This window comes from Calonectris borealis, chromosome 5 (genome assembly GCF_964195595.1).
Source record: "Calonectris borealis chromosome 5, bCalBor7.hap1.2, whole genome shotgun sequence".
Taxonomy (NCBI): domain Eukaryota; kingdom Metazoa; phylum Chordata; class Aves; order Procellariiformes; family Procellariidae; genus Calonectris; species Calonectris borealis.
The window spans coordinates 12,087,830-12,104,315 of record NC_134316.1 but is presented as its reverse complement, the minus strand read 5'-3'; positions in this window follow the sequence as shown (position 1 = coordinate 12,104,315).

Sequence of the window (16,486 nt, the reverse complement as noted above, 5' to 3'; positions counted from 1 at the left end):
GCATTAAAAGGAGTGTTGCAAGGTGTAAAGGGAGAGATGGTGGGAGCTTACTGGTGGCAGAAGAGGAGCTCGGTGAGCACCACCTCAAGTGACCCTGGTTCATGTGGGTTTGTGTCTGGGGCGCAGCTGTACCATTTCCCGTCTCACACCGCATTCGTTGGTGCAAACAGCTCTTGGGGTAAAGCTGCAGCTCGCAGGGGCTGCATGGAAAGGCCCGTTCCTCCTCTGAGCTGTTTTCAGGGGACTCGCAGGGATGTTTATCTCCAATCTGTCCACCGACCCCGGTTGAAGCTAGCTTGCAGGTTCAGCAGCTACAGGGAGGATGGATCGAGCAGACACAAGCGCAGGCGCTCACACACAGTGCATGGCTACATAAGGCTTGTTTCTCTGGGAAACCAGCCTAAAAACTGTGACAGTTCACAGCAGGGACCAGATCTGCTGATCAAGAGGCAGCTCTCCTTAAAAGGTCACTTTTCAGGTCAGAGCGGCGCTGGGGGTCAATCCTGATGGAATAGGGATGAATTCTGCTGTGCATAAAAGGGAGCTGAGCTCTGGTTTGTGCACCTAATGACTTGGGTAACTTAAAATACCAAAGACTGTTCTCCAATTTTCTTTCTATTGCTGACATTATTAGCTTGGTCTGCCAGGGTGAGTGTTGCATGATGTAAGACAGATTTTTTTCTTTTTTCTGACTATTTTACATCTGGCTAATTCTGCTGAAGAAGCAGGGAAATGTGGAACCACCTTTGCAAAGCAGTAAAAGCAAAGGCAGTGACAAAAGCATTCATCAAGGATAAAAATAACAAGGAGGGATGAGAGCCAAGGTTTATGGGGAGACATGCTGTTTATTTAACCAGCATCCAGCATCTCTCGTTAACTTACGGTTACCTCTACCTTACCCTCCCCTTCTGTCCTACCACAACATGTGAGAATAAAGAATGTTTCATCCGTGCCTTGTTTTGTCACTCGGATGATGCCTTTTTCCAGTTTTCTGTATGGCTTGGAAGCGGTAGCGTTCAGCATTTCACTGCAAAGCTGAGTTTCATTGATTTAGTGGCTGAGTTCAGGGAAGGCAGGGGGTGAAAACAAGTCCTAAATTTGGACTGAACCAAAGATAGACATGCTGCTAAATGGAAAACCAAAAACCTGGAAGCAAAGCTCTGGATCAGCATGGTATTGCATTGAAATTTGTGGTTATGCTGATGGTACCAGTTACACTTGCTGCTATAACTTGCCCTTTTACCCTTACTTATGGCACATGCAAGTGTCCTGGCTGGGGACATGTGGAGCGTGGTGGAAGTCACCGCTTCTGCGGTATCGTCTGGTTGCAGAGAAATGGGGGTTTGTGCTGCTAAATTCACTGGTGATAGAGTAACGCTGTGGGTAGGGCATCGCAGAGGTTGGAGGCCAAATTGTGACCTCTGAATGGGTCTGATTCTCCCCCACTCCCCCCCAAGGACTGTGTGGGACACTGTGCTAGGGCTCTCCATTCTCCTGCCAGCAGTGCTCAACCTTTGCAGCTTATTAGAGCAAGGAGTGTATGCCTGGAGACAGAAAATGGTAATTTCTTGCCCTTACTTAGCAAGTCTAAGCTACACTGGCCTGCTCCAACCAGAGCTCCTGAGAGATCCCCTTCTACACAACTTCAACCTGCAGAAGCCCCATGGCTGGAGAGGTAGGAGACCCTGATTTATTTCGAAAGTGGCTTCCCACAGAATATGGAAAGAGAAGTAAGGAAGTGTAGGGGGGAAAGAGGTGCTAGTCCATCTCTGTTATGAGTTGAGCATTGTTTCTCCAACAGCTCAAACCTTTTTACCACCATCTGCTCAAATTTGTGTGTACCATTGGTATGACATCCAAACCTTTATTGAACCCTTTGCTGGGGCTGGGATACCTGAAGCCATGTCCTCTGCCCAGCCCAAGCACCCTGCCAGGGGGGCAAATCCAGGAGCTTCCACTTCTCCATGTCCACAGCAATGTCTTGGAAACAATGCTGTCAGTCAGTCTTTTCAAATTAAATTACTCTAGTGCAGGAGACAGCTCTGAAAATTACAGCAAACTGAGCATGCCATGTCAACGCTCGTTGCTGTAACTTGCCCTTTCTTTAATTACCATATGGACAAGCATGCTGGCTGGGGACATCTCCAACACGTGGGTCATGCTGGCAGTGACCTCTTGTGCGATATTGGCCATGTCGAACTGGCTGTGCTAGGGGAGGATTTTCTGGATGCCTCGCGCGCTGCTGTAGTACACCATGAGGGAGCCAGGCTCTGTAAGTGCAGTGCAGAAGAGGAGGCACACCCAGTCCTGACGGTGACTACCTAACCTGGAGCACCTAACATTCATGCTCGTACCAGGCTGACGGGAGAGCTGAGCCTCAGTCTCCTCTCCGAGCCGTGCCTGACACCCACCCCGGCTGCAGAGCACCCTCCAGCCTGGCTTCTGATGCAAGGGCAAAGGGCTGAGGCACGGCCAGCTTCTGCAGTAAAGACCCTCTTTGTGCAGCTTAGGAGGACCTCCACCAGCTCTCTGGCACTCTGATGAAGGGCTTGTGCCAATTTAGAAAGCCTCCGTGTGCTCACAAAGAGGACATGGTCATCAGCAAATCTGAGCTCCCAGACCAGTGCTTCAGATCGTAGCGCAGCAAGCTGTCTGTGCTTGCGTGGTGGTGCTCAATTTGCTGTTGAGCCTAAAGGGTGCGTAGCCTCCTTTCCCCACGTTTCTGGAGAAATGAGGTGTTAAACCCAGTAGGAGCTAGAACAGCCCTGCTCAGCCTTGATGCCATCAGAGACAAAAAGGCCTGCCAGCGATCCCACTCACCAGCTGCCGTGTGGAAAATCCCGGAGTGGGCTGAGATTCGGGAAAAGGTACTGAAATCTGTCTTTGCGGGTGACGGGGTCCCTAACTAGGCCACCTCCTGAAGCAGGAGACTGAGCAGAAGTAGAGCCGAGTCCAGAAGAGGAAAGGCTGGAGTGATCTGACCTCTGCTTCTATTCTATTTTCAAGTAGGTAGAATAGATCAATCGATTTGAAAATGGAGTAGCAGCAGTTCCCACCCTCGACACCCTCCTCCCAGGCATTGCTGGAGGATTGGGTCAGTTTTTAGGACAGTCACTTGTTGTTCCTCCTCCCTGTCTAGTGCTTATAGCAGGGGTCCCCTCATGCTGCAGCCCTCTGGGCAATCTCCATACAACCAATGCATGATCACCAGCGGTCACCACCGCTGCCTGCCCGCAGTGAGGGCCCAGCCTGGCAGGGGTGGGGGAGTACCAACAAGAGATCACCCACCGGCACATCCTTCTCTAGTTACGGTTGTCCACAAAGGAGAGCCCTGGTCTGCTGCCATCTTGCCTTATATCGCAGCAGCCGTGGCTGGCAGGGATGGGTGCTGCCCCCAGGATGGAAGCAAGCTGGAGGGTGAAGGACAAACCACTGCCTAATCACAGCAAAAAGCCTCTTCCTATCTCAGCTAGTTTCATTTCTCTTTTCTGGCCTGAATCCAGGCTGGGTTGGGGCCAGGACACTTCCTAGCCCGGTTTCTTGTCTAATTGCTAGACCAACTTCTCCTTTGCCTGGCTGGGTGCTCTTCTGCTGGCCGCTCCTCAGAAGGACCTTCCACGTGGGCCAGGCTAGCCCCTGTGCGAAAGAGGAAGGGAAGGCCCTGGCCTCGCACACGGGGAGTGGTGCTGCTTGTGCAAGTGTCTGTCACAAGGCAGGAAGAGTAGGAGTCAGACTTTCCCAAGTCTCAAGTTAAATCTCTTTCTGGCCGCCGCGATGAGTGTGGGTAGGCTGACGTGTAGGGCAACAAAAGCTCTCTGTTGGTAGATGTAAGCAGAGTAGTTTGAGAAGGTCCCAAATTTTCTTCTCGGCAAAGTAAAGCAATAATTTTTCAGAGTGTTGTGAGAACTGTGTTGAAATTTTCTCTCCTGGAAAAGAGAAGGGAAAGGGGTTCACAGCATCCAAGGATGCTGTATTACAGTCACACAGCTCAGCAAAGAACTAGGAGAAGGCATAATTCATCAACCCCATGGTTATTTGTCCTGCACACAAGCTGCTGCTGTCCTTTTTGGAGGTCATAAATATTCACAGTCAACTCAGGCAGATGGTCGGCCAGTCATGCCTCTGGGGAGCCAGAAAGTCTCTCGAATCCGCGCTGTAAGGAGCTGGTATCTGTTTGAAGCGGCGCTGAAAAGGGCTGTTCATCTCGTTGACAGTGCTGGCTATGGCCGAAGCGTGGCCGCCTGTGTCAGCTGGACAGGAGATGTCCTGTGCACATCCCGGGGAGCGACCTGGGGGATGTATGCTGGATGGGTGACTGTGACCGTCCCACCACCACCGCCGAAGGAAGCAGCAAGCCGTTTTGTGAATCCCTTAGCCAGCAGCAACCCAGAAAAACCTCGAGCGTTGGCTCTTGCTTAGACTGTCATATGCTTGAATTCAAGGAAAGGTTTCTCCCTTGGCAGAGAAGGAGCGAAGCCACCCTCTGGTTTGGTGCTAGCCAAGAGCATCGGCGCTTTCTCTCCTGCCCCACAGCACTTGCAGTTCCCAGGCGGGCTGCTGGCGGGGTGTGCCTCCTGCCGTGGCCACGGCCACGGCCACGGCCCTGCTCTCTCGGGCAGCCCCTCCCCGCATGTGATGCATTGCAGACAATGTCCCCAGAGGATCTAAGGAAGGAGTACTTGTTACCAGGAAGGACAGGTCTCTCGGATGCCTTTTGAAGCCTCTGAGCCCTGGGGCGGGCAGGGCTGAAGTAATGTGTTCCCGGAGCAGGAACACACCAGAAGTCTGGAGGAAAAATTGTTATGGAAATAATAACAACAGCGACAATCAGAATAGGTGGGATCGACCTCAACACAAAGACAACGCGTCGGTCGAAGCAGGCATCTGTTTCCGTGGAAGAAGTCATCTGCTGCTGTGATGAGTCCGCGCCTCTCCTTGCCTCCCGGGAGCCAGGAGGAGGAGAAGACAGGAGGTATAGAAATGGCTCAGCGCACTGGCGGCCAGACCTGGCTGTGCTTAAGCTAAAGGCAAAGCTCGATGCCTTGGTGTGCATGTAGGAAAAAGCAAGGGAGCTCTTTTCCCTGTTTGCTACACTGGGGCAATGGCAGCTACAGCTTTTGTGAACATCTGGGCCAAGCTGAACCTCCATGGGGTGAACACTGAATGTCAGCAGAAACCCTAATTCTTTGCAGGAAACATGTCAGGTTTGGTCCCGTTCAGCTTGGTGGACTCTGAGGTGACAGGAGGGACCATCTATGATTTAAACCAGATCAGTCTCAAACTGCAGCAACTCATGGTGGTCCTGGGTTTGTGGCCTGCAGGTGGATGCTCTGGAAATATAGCTCCAAAGGTGAGTGGAGACCTGTCTGCACTCAGCTTGGGTTTGAAGAGTGATGCAGTTGGAGGTAACCAAATCCTGGACAGTGAAGAGCTGTGCCCTGCCTGCTGGCACCGTTTGGCTGGTGGTGGTGGCAGCCTTCACTGCCTGCCAGGCTCAGTGTCCCTGAGGCCAGCCCAAATCCAGCTGGGTGCCTGGGTTCCCAGTGGCGGGTGCACTTGTGTGCCGCAACCCCGCTCACTGCAAGCAATGCAGTCCCCTGCTGCCAGCTCCTCGCGTCTGATGGGTGCTGACCTGTCCTGTCCACCCCCTGTGGTGGAGACTGTCCTGCAAGACCTCAAGGCACTGGTGCCACGTCCCCCTCTCCTGGGCTGCGTTCTTGTCACCTGTGGAGTGATGTTCAGGCTCGGAAAGCATCACTCAGACCTGCAGATCTTGCAACCCCCACTGGTGGGGGGCTGCCCCAGGGCAGGGCAAGAGCATCCTGCCCTGTGGAAACGCCACCCAAATGGTGGGGGGGAGGCTCAGTTCCTGGGACCCATCAAGCACCCCTGGCTGTAGCTGCAACACCCTGCTGTGTTTTGGAGCTGCACCCTTCCCAAAAACATGAGCATCCCCAAACAGACGTGAGGTCCTAACGGGACTTGCCAAGGATTTCTGCTGTGCTGCAGCTTCCAGCCTGCGCAAACATCAGCCCAGCCGGAGATTAAACAATATCCTTTAATAGGAACAGACGGGCACCCGTTACTAGCGTGGGGAGGAAAGAGCATTCCCCATTCAGAGCTCGCACGCAGGCAGCGCGAGGGCCGCAGGGGGACCGGGATGCCCTGATTTGGAAGTCTCTTGCTCGACCCAACTACCCGAAAGGCGGCTGTTTCCTGTGCTTGGGCCAAGGGAGGTTTTTTATTTAGAAGATTCCTTGCCTGCTCAGCGTAGAGGGGAAGTCGAAAGATGCCAGCTCGCGCTCCTGGCCTCCGCCAAATGTGACTTTGACCTACAGCAGATACGGGAGTTACCACCGGCTTGTCAGAGCCCCCTCGGCGTGCGGGGCCGGGGCTCACCGGCGCTGCCATTTATGGGGCTCCAGACGTTGCCCTGATTAGATAGTGCTCGCCCGGCGCAGGGGCAGCTCTCCCTCCTGGCTCCTCGAAGGCCACCCCGGGGTCCTGCCGGGGGGAGCCCCGGGAAGGGGGCTGCTGAAACGCTCGCCGGTGTAAGCAGGAGCTGCGTTTAAATATAAGCTGAGAAAACAGCCAAGCTGGAGGGCATGGCTCCTGTTTCCATGAGAACAAGGGAACGCAATGCTTCGGCTTTCCAACCCTGCTTTCACCCCACAAGGAGATTTCTCCCTGGCTCTTCTCTCCTTTTACCCCCTTTCTTTATTGGGGCTCCTTCAGGTGCACCCTCACTGTGGTCCTTGCTCTCTGCAATTACTTCTGCTGCCCCCCAAGCCCTCCGAGCCTTCCTGGGGTGGCAAAGCTGCATCCTGCCACCACCAGCACCTCAGGGTGCGGGGCACAAGGGGTTCCACACATCAAAATGGCCAAAAGTTGGAGGACAAAGCACAGCACCTGAAACAAGGAGCTGGGGGGCTGCAGACCAGGAGTCAGCCACATCTATTACAGGGTTTTATTGCTGCCAGCACTTGGGTTGGCACCAGGGTCTGCCCTAAACTGGGTTGGAGGGTGATGTCCACTTTGGTGCCCTCCCCATGCTGGTGGGAGGTGACCTGCAGGGGGGACCAGCGTCTCCTGCTGCGAGTGGACCTCAAGGCTCTTCACCTCCAATAACATGATTTTTACAGTCTTTTCCATTCCCAAGAGAAATTCTGCAGGAATTTTCTATTTCTGCAGGAGAGGCAGCAGGGAGAGGAAAGGTTGAGGTCTCTTGAGACCTTTGTACTTTATTTTTACTTTTGTTGTTGGGTTTTTTTAATCTTGAGGAAGGAACAGACTAAAAGGGGCATAAATAAAATCCAACTAGTTGGGACAAAAATACTTGGTTGAAATCCTTGCCCAGGGCTGTGAGTGAGTGTGTGTGTGAGAGAGAGCTGAGGGAGGATTCTGCCTCTCAAACCAGGATTTTTTTTTTTTTCTTCTATATTCCATCTGGAGAAGAAGAAGAGTGACCAGGTTAACCCTCACCTCTGAAGAGGGTGAGCGGGAAGGCAAAGAGAGGACCATGTCCAAGAGCCGCCTTGGCCACCCTCTCTCCAGCCTCAGCAAAGCTGCTTCTTCCACACTGTGAAATGGGGCTAATGATACTCTCTGAGGGCCGCTTAAAAGCCTGCATGATGCTTTGCTAAATACAGCACCATACAAGCGCAAAGTACTGTTAGCACTAAGCCTCCCATAAGCTGAAGGAGCGATTTTGTTTTCTTTTCCAAGCCAGAGTCTGGAGCTTCACTGTTGTTGATGCCCCCACAGCCCAGCCCTGGAGGTGTCCTTCTCCTGGTTAGCATCGTGTCCCCTCGCCTGGGGGGGTGGCAGGGGGCTTTTCTACCTTGGAAAGGAAAGAAAATACTGCCAAGCTTCCAGCCACTTCTAAAATATGCTTTAGCTGCATGTGCATGAAGAGTGTAAGTGCCATTGCTTAAAATAAATATATATGTATTTAATTTTCTTGTCTTATTTTCCAAAGATCCCACAGTCTTAATGTGGCTTGATAATAGTCCCTCACCACAGGTTACCTTTTCTGAGAGACTCCTTTCCAAGCCCCAAAGTATCTCTTACAACAGCTCATTTGGAAACTGCAGCCACTCGGCCACGGCCACCGTGTCCCGGGTGCCGGTGTGAGCACAGTCTCGCCGGCGCGGCCGGCTTGCTGCTGCCATCCACAATTATCTCTGCCGGCACTCCAGGGTTTTTCTCAGTGGGGTGGAAGGACAAGAAAGAACATGTTGAGAAATAGCAAATGGAGAATTATGTGCCAAGTTCAAAGATTAGTGGTTGGCTTATTAGGTTTTCCCCTAAGCTCAGTATTAAGTAATGCTAAATGACCCGCACAAAAATCAGAAGGGAGGATTAATAAAGGCTTAATGGTAGATGTTTGTGTTTGCAAGTGTCATGGGACTAAGAGCGCCAGCAAACAACAAAGTGTTTCCCCCCTCACTGGTACCCACTGGAAGACGTTTCTTAGTATCTTAAAAATCGTTTTACCTTACTTTCTAGTTTTATGAGTGTTTTTAATAACTGTTCCCATGCCCATTCAGCCTCGAATAGCTCTTGGGTTTATAAATGTATTTCACTGTTTCTTTATATCTTCTTGATGTGTTTATTCCAAATCCCTTTTAGGTAACCTAATACATGTTTTTGGTGGTCCCCGCTCAGGGCTGGCTTTAACTGAAAGTGAATAAACTGAGCTGAAAGGCACCTCAGCTGGGTATTTAAACAAACCCTATGCAAGATGGTGGCTCGCCAGAGAAGATGTTCTTGGTGGAGGCTTCACTCTTGAACTAAGTTGTATGAAAAATCTCAACATGGCCACGTCAATGACAAGCAATATGGAAATGATTGTGAGAGAGGACGGTGTATGGGTACCCCAGGAAAGTAATGGCTGAAAGGGCACATAGGCTAAATACAAAGACATGTCATTGCTGGCTTTGACACTGATTATATAAAAGTATTTGGAAAAGATACACTGGCCATCTGTTCTCTTATGCCTCTTCATGGGCTCCAGCTGCCCCACCGCTTGGTGCCATTTCTCATAAATACAGCTTGAGGGCTGAGCCTTTATTCCTTGTGAGGAAAAGCAAACTACAACTCCTGTCTGCTTTTAAAACTGTGTTTTATACTACATGCAAGGGTCTTCCCAGCCAGGCGTTCAGGGATGTCATGCCCAAGCACCAGGACCACCTGAATCAATTCGAAGGCATTTTGAGGGGAGCCGGAGGGGGCTGTGCAGAGGGGTGCTCAGCCCCTGGAGACATCCTGGTCCCCCCCAAGAGAGGAGAGGGACGTGGCATCTTAATGACAATGGGTCGTGGCATCAGGCAGAGATGCCCAGACTCAGGTGAGCCCAGGGCTGCACCCCGAAACAGGCAGTCCCCTTGCCTGTGTGAGGACACGGGTGACCACCCGCACAAAATGCTGCCAAGTGTCTGTGGCCACTGGTGGGAGGAGACGCTGGAGGCTCCGGGGGTGGCAGCTGGGGCCAGACTGACAATTCCCCGCTGGGACTGGGGCCTGGTTTTGTCCAAAATTTAGGTTACTGCCAGGAAGTGAGGCATGTGAACCAAGGCAGAGCCCCGTGCTGCTGCAGGGACCCTTCCCCTCTGACATACTCAGAAACCAGCCTCCCGTGCCAGGGGTGCTGCCCCACTCAGCAAGCAACAGGTCCCGCGGAGATGGACCTTCTTCATCCCCTGCTGAGGTTGTCATCATCACCTTGTTCCGGCTCAGGGGTGACAAAGGCTGTTGCCTGCGATCCAAGGCAGGCAGCTCCCCCCATGCTAAGCTGCAAGGTCTCCGTCCTGCTGACAAGTCTCTTTGCAAACCACAGGGTTCATTGCAAACAAAAACCACCAAAAAAAAAGCCCCAAAAAAGGCCAAACCACCAAGTAACAGAAAACACACAGCTTATGGCTCGGTGTTGGTCACGTCCCCCACTTGTTGGCTGTGAGGTTAGCTCAGCCTTTCGCCTAGATGAGGCCTCAGCCCTGCCCCGCTTCATAGCACCCCACAGAATGAGTAAGTCAAAGCAAGCGCTGTGGTGAGATAACCGGTGGGCAGTTCGGCTATTGCACAAGGGTGGCTGATGCTCAGATGCAAGGCGCGATACGCAGCAGCTGCTGCATTAGTGTGCATCTCACACTGCCCTGCAGAGAGCTGGCTGGTGCAACCCCTGCTGCCTCTCAGCCTGACTCTCTTCCATGTTAACGCAATCAGGAGGTGCCTTCCAGTGCAGTATGGTCACTGGTGGCAAGGGACGTTGGCCAGGACACAGCCCTTTGGGACACCACTGCGGTGGGGAGGTGCAGCCTTCCCCAGCACTCACCTGCTGCTGCTGGGATGGGGCTTCACAAGAGTTTTGCGGAGATGAAGGATGGGCATTCTGGGATGTTGTGAGACCTGGCGCGGGCTGCGGGTCAGCCTCTGGAGAGCCACGGGCTGAATGGGGAGGTCCCCGGAGCACCCGGGGGCACTGAGACTGAGCGCCGGGGAGCAGCTGCGTGCACTGCGGCGGTTGCACGCCTGCCTGGCCTTGCAATCCCACCTCTGCTCTCCTCTGGCCTCCGGGACAGCTGTAAGAAATCCTCAAGCCTCTCCTGAGACTTTCAGCAGTGGGAAATAGCTGAGCTGTTGATTCCTCATGGCCCTTTCCACTCTCTAGGTAGGTGCAAGGTTTGGGTCACTGCTGGGGCCCCATCAGCCACCCCTCCGTCAAAGCAGAGAGCACCCCGTGCCACCCACCAGATGGAGGAGAGGAAGCGGTGCTGGCAGCAGCATGTCCCCTTGGCCTGGCAGCAGGGCAGGGGGGGACATCCCAGGGGCGGAGGGAAGGAAGGCAGGCACTTACTCCAGCTTCGGGGAAAAGCGCATCCTCAAGATGTTCAACGATATTTTGCCTTAAAACAATGGCTTACAAAAAAAAAGAGCTGACATTCTGGGGCCATGAGCACTCCTGTCCATCGCAATCCTCTTCTCATGCATGTTCCCACGAGTATCTCTGGAGCCGTCTCTCCCCGGACAAGTCCCAACTTGGAGGCTGTTACAGCAGCGATCCGATACGATGGTATCCCGATGCCCTTTGCTGAAGACAGCCTGCATGAGCAGCATGCTCCCACAGCTTTCCTGGTGTCCTTCCCCACTGGACACCTCTCCTCTCGTGCCCATCTGGACACGTTCAGTCACTCGCTCCCAGCGCATCTCTCTGGATCGACCCCGCCAGCACGGGATGGCTCTGCCGGCTTCCCGGTAATCGCAGGCGCACTCTGCCCAGCAGCCCGGGAATGTCGTCAGCCTGAGCGGTGATTAGCGATGATTCAGGGGATTTCACCACAGCCGTGGAGGGAGACCGGCCAGTTTCTGCGGGCAGACACAGCCTGGCCCACGCTTACTGAAACACCAGTTTTCCTGCCCGAGATGACTTCACCGCCCAGTGCCCTAAAACCTTGTTTGCCTCTCGCTGCTGTGGTCGCCTCCAGCTTTGTCCCAGGCCAGCTGGACCAGCGAAGTGGGAGAAATCCCCTCTGTGCCGCACAACCTCCATCGGCTCCCGTGGGCAGGGCTGGCGCCAGTGCTGAACCTGCCGTCGGTTTTCCCTCTGGTTTCCCTGCGCTTTGAACACGCGGCAGTGTTTGAACTGCAACCAGCCACTATTTACATCCCAACAAAACTGTCCTCAGTGTATGTGCTAACCGCTCTGCCGGACCAGGCTAAAGAACATGGGGTTTCAGTTGAGTTAATTCACTTATTTTCCAGTCTCACTTATTCCTGAGTAATCCAGGAAAGTTTTGCTCTGCTCAAATACTACCATCAAACACCATCACAATAAGTCACTGCAAAAATATAAGCTGATACTTTCAAGGTCTCCTCAGCACAGGTTATTCTCAGTTTTACTCTCCAGTCATCAATAATGGATGTGGAAAGAGCAATCAGACTGCAGCCGATGGCCGAACCTCGCACGCACCTGCACTAAACACAGTGAGAAGCTGAGCTCTTTACAAAGATCTGGGGCTTGCATCTGTATCTGTCAAATTAATCTTCAGTTCTGGTTTTTTCTGAAATTGCATCATAGAAAGCTTGGGGCTGCCCATTCTATATTTTTAGCTGAAGCTTTTGACATTCAATAAAAACCTCAATGGTCACATTTTTCTGAGTGTTGCCCTTTCTAGCCATTTTCCCGGGTGTTAAGTATGAGACATTTTGCCCTTTGAAAGTTTATATTCATATATATACACACACATATATTAAAATATACATATATATGTATATATAAAAATATACACATATATATATGGTTTCTCATAGTCTTACTCACTGGCTGGAGGAGGAAAACAAAAATCTTTGGTAGGTTTGGATGCATTTCTGTTTATTTTTACCCTGTCTGGTAATGCAGATTTTCCCCATTAATTGTCGATTCCAGCCTGAGCCCACGCTGCCAATTTAATTACTAGACCCACACTGTGGGTGCAGTAGATACGGCTTCTCACCTGATGCACTCAACCTGGCTCTATGCAGCGTTTGAATAAAAAAAAGACGGCCTTTCAAAAAGCGGGGGAAACCCAGCATCTCCACGTACAAACACCTCTGCAGCCCAAGCCCAAACCAACCTCGCCAGCTGGTTTTCCCGTGCGGCGGCCGGCGGCTCGCAGCCGGTGAGGCAGAGGTGCTGTGGGGCCAGGAACCCAGAGCAAGCGGGCTGGGCCTCGACATGGAGCTGGGCGGGAGCTTGCCAAAGCATAATTTCTGTATAAGAAAATAAATCCTAACGTGTCAAAGACAAGGGAAGAGGGTCAAGCGATACAAGAGACCTGGTTCTGATTAGCCTCTCATCTCAACATCTTAGGCTATGGGGTGTCCTCCTCCAGCACTGGGTCTGGCTTCCCCTTCACTGGGGACAAATAAACCCAACGAAGCCCCAGGGTGGTGGAGACGTGCCCTGTCCTACTGATGGAGCAAATGGTCACCCAGGCTATTTCCAGCTTTGTAACTGTGATTTTTTAGGAAAGGTGGGAAGGCAGACTAGCCAGAGGAACACGGAGCAGCCAAAAAGGAGCCTGCTGGCCTGCTGCTTCCCCAGGGGAAAAAGAAAAGCAAACAGGAGATGAAAAGGCTGTGATGCCGTCTCCATTCCCAGAAGACTGCCCTGCCCACCACGCTACCACATTTTTTGTGTGTGGGTGGGTGGGTGGAGCAAAAAAAAAAGATCACTCAAAGTGCTCAAGCTATTCCACGTTGCGTAAAATATGGTAACGCTCATCTGAGGACAGGCTGGAGCCTAAACCTGCTCCCTCCCAGATGGGTGCTGGAGACATTAGACAGTAGCACCTTCCTTTTTCTTCTTGGCCTAGTGATGGATTAATGACGCTGGGCAAAACAGAAAGCCAAGGGAAAGCATTGCCCTGGCCTCGGCTGTGGTTGGGGCTGAGCCGAGCCGAGCCGAGCGAAGCTGAGCGAGGATCCCCAGCGGAGGGCAGGACTCGAGCAGCAGCCTCCTGCACCCCGGGCAGGGCTCTTGCCGGGCATCCAGCAGATGAAACCACTTTGCTCCATACTTTGTTTTTGCGAGTGAGGAGTCACACGGTTCGGCCACCTCGTCCCAGGAAGCAGGAGCCTCCCTGGAGCACCCGGACCTCCTCCTGCAGCAGCCGTCCTGTCCCCTCGCTTGGCTGGGGGCACAAGGGAGTGTGCGGGGAGCTTGACCACTTCACTCAGGCCTGGGAGCTCCCCACGGCGTGGCAGGGTGCCCAGGGTCGATGCCGTAATGCTGAGCTTACCACCATCCTCCGTGTGGCTTAGTCCACAAGCGGGTGAAAGACCGTGAATAATTTTCCAGTAGATAACACGAAAGTGGAATAAGGAGCATTTATGGGTAGTCTACTGCCAGTAAGTGTAATGTGAGAGGTAAATGGTTTCCCAAGCAGCTTAATTTCTTGAATAAGGACCCTGGGGTCCCAGCAGGCAACGTGCTGCCTGTGCCACGCGTGCCGAGAGGGAAGGGGACTGGGCTGGCTGACTGCTGCGGGCGCAGGCCTTGCCCTGCACGGGCATCGCACGCAGGCCAGGGCTGGGCAGCTGCTCCCCTGGGGAAAGCAGAAGCGTTCAGAAGAAAAAGACAATGACAAAAAGAAATTCCCCTTGAAAACATTACAGAAACGGTGCATGTTTCGAGTGGCGAGGCGGCAGCCGAGGGACAACACGGCAGCCTGCGGGCGCAGGGCGTGCGAAGGCAGCGAAGAGGACGACACGCGGCCCGCGTTACAGCCGGCAGAGCTCAGCTGCTCTCCCCGGCAGCGGGACGGCAGCAACGGTTGCTGCTCCCGAATCTGCAAGGGAGAGAAGTTCAGTTCAGACTTCACGGGAAAGCCCAGAGGTGCAGCACGTGCCTGCACGCCCCGAAGGGCTTCCCGGCCCCTCTCCTCCCCCAGCCCGCACCCACACATCGTCAGCACTTTTTCAGCCAACGGAGGAGCCCGTGCACAGCTCCAGGCTTGGTGAGGAATGACACCATCACCGCTGGGTGTGATGCAGGGCATGAGCTCACCCATCCAGAGGGCCCTGCCGGCTGCGCCAGCTCCCGCGTCCTTCCCAAAAGCGACGTGACAGGGGCGGCTCCGCCAGCACGGCTGATTGCAGTTCCCCTGTGTAAAGCACAGCAGCGACTGATGACCTCCCTCTCCTCCCCTCGGTCTAAGGCCGAGGCACCCCCGACACGTGGCAGCTTGCCATCGCCCAGCACAATTTCAGGTGCCCGAGGCAGGAGCGAGCGGCCAGTCCGTATGACCTACTTCGTACGGCCGCAGTATCTGCGACCCACAGCAGCACCCAGGGCACGACGGTGAGTAATGCTGAGAATCAAACCGAAGCTTTTAAGGCAAGGGGGTGGGAGGTTTAATTTCTCTCTCTGTCCCAGGTTTTTAGCGAGTCCCAGCTGGGGTAGGTCGCCGAGTCCAGCCTTTTGCCATGACAGGTTTGTTCTCTGGAATATTTTCAATTGCTTTGTACAAGCTGAAACAAAAGCACGGTCGTGTAATTCCTCACGGCAGCAACAGGAGGGACACAGCAATTGTGGTGGGTGGGAAAGAAAACCAATTAAAAAGAAATATTTTCTATTTGGATGCAAGCATTGAAGACTAGCTTGCTGCTTTGACCATAATTTTTAGCCAGCTACAGGTCCTCCCTCAGACTGAGGGGACCCAGGGGCTAAAATGAGACAGAGATATGTAGCAGCTCCAGTGGGCCACGGATGTAGGAGAAACAAGATGCATGGGGAGAGAGATGTTTTTATTACTCCAGCTGATATAGCTAAAAAAAAATAGGCACGTTTTCAGGCACCTCCTTCCATTAGATAATTGCTGTGAGCGCAGTAATGATGCCGTGTTGAGGAGAGGCACCACTAAATGAACACACTCTGATTACAAGGTGCAGCACCAGCTATTTGCCAAGCGTCTGTGAACAGTGACACGAAGCACAGCAAGGGGGATCTAAAGAATATACAGAACCAACCAGTTGCCTCTTGCACCATTTTCCCTTCCCTGCTCTCACAAGCCTTGTACAGAAAAATCCCTGTGCTGATTAACTCAAATACAGGAACATCACCCAGCACAGAACAAAACTCTTACATGTGATCTCCTCTCCTCCACCCAGTTAAATTTGAATCACGTAGAAAGCTGTATTAAAAAAAAAAAAATCTCATCTGAGATGTTCACTCAGCCTTTCCCTCAACAAAATTTAATTAGCTTACCCCAACCGGAGTCATCACTTCAGCTAAGTGACAGCCTGCAATCACAGCCTTAGAAATATCACAGCCTCTACAAAAGAAAGCTTATCTACGCGAGCCTATATAAAGCTGCACACTGTGAAGCTATGTATCAACCTTTCATCACGCTCCCTCTATAAAAGCCAGGTTTTAGCAGTGGGTAGAGCTGTTGAGCAGGTGCTATCTGCTTCCCAGGTTGCACGAGCTGCAAAAGCTGATGTTACTAAGGGTCCGATGCTCCTAGCTATCAATACTTCTGGAAAATATTGTTCCTGTAGGTTAATAATGGGACGCTTCCACACAGTAAGCACACACATACGCTGACTACAGCCATTCTGGAGAACAGACCTACTTGATAAAACACTGTAAGCTCACACCCAGAGAACAGCATGAGTTTGCAAGTCAGACCCAGTTTGGAAAAAAACCCAACTATTTAGCATGTTTTAATTGACTGTACTGCTTGGTTTTAGGTTCATGGGACAACTGGTGCATAGGTCAACAGAAGAAAACTACAGTTATCTGATACTTTCCTGTAACTGGCAGCTTACAGCCCCCATCTCTTCCCTGGCCGAGCTGAAACCATTTAGAGAGAAGCACGGGTTTAGTCTGAGTTTCACCTCACTCCTTACCCCCAAAAGAGCAATTAGTTGTTTACACCAACTGTCTGCACATCTCTAGAGACTGAAGACGTGATCTTCTCCCAGCAAACTAGCTTAGTGTCAGTAT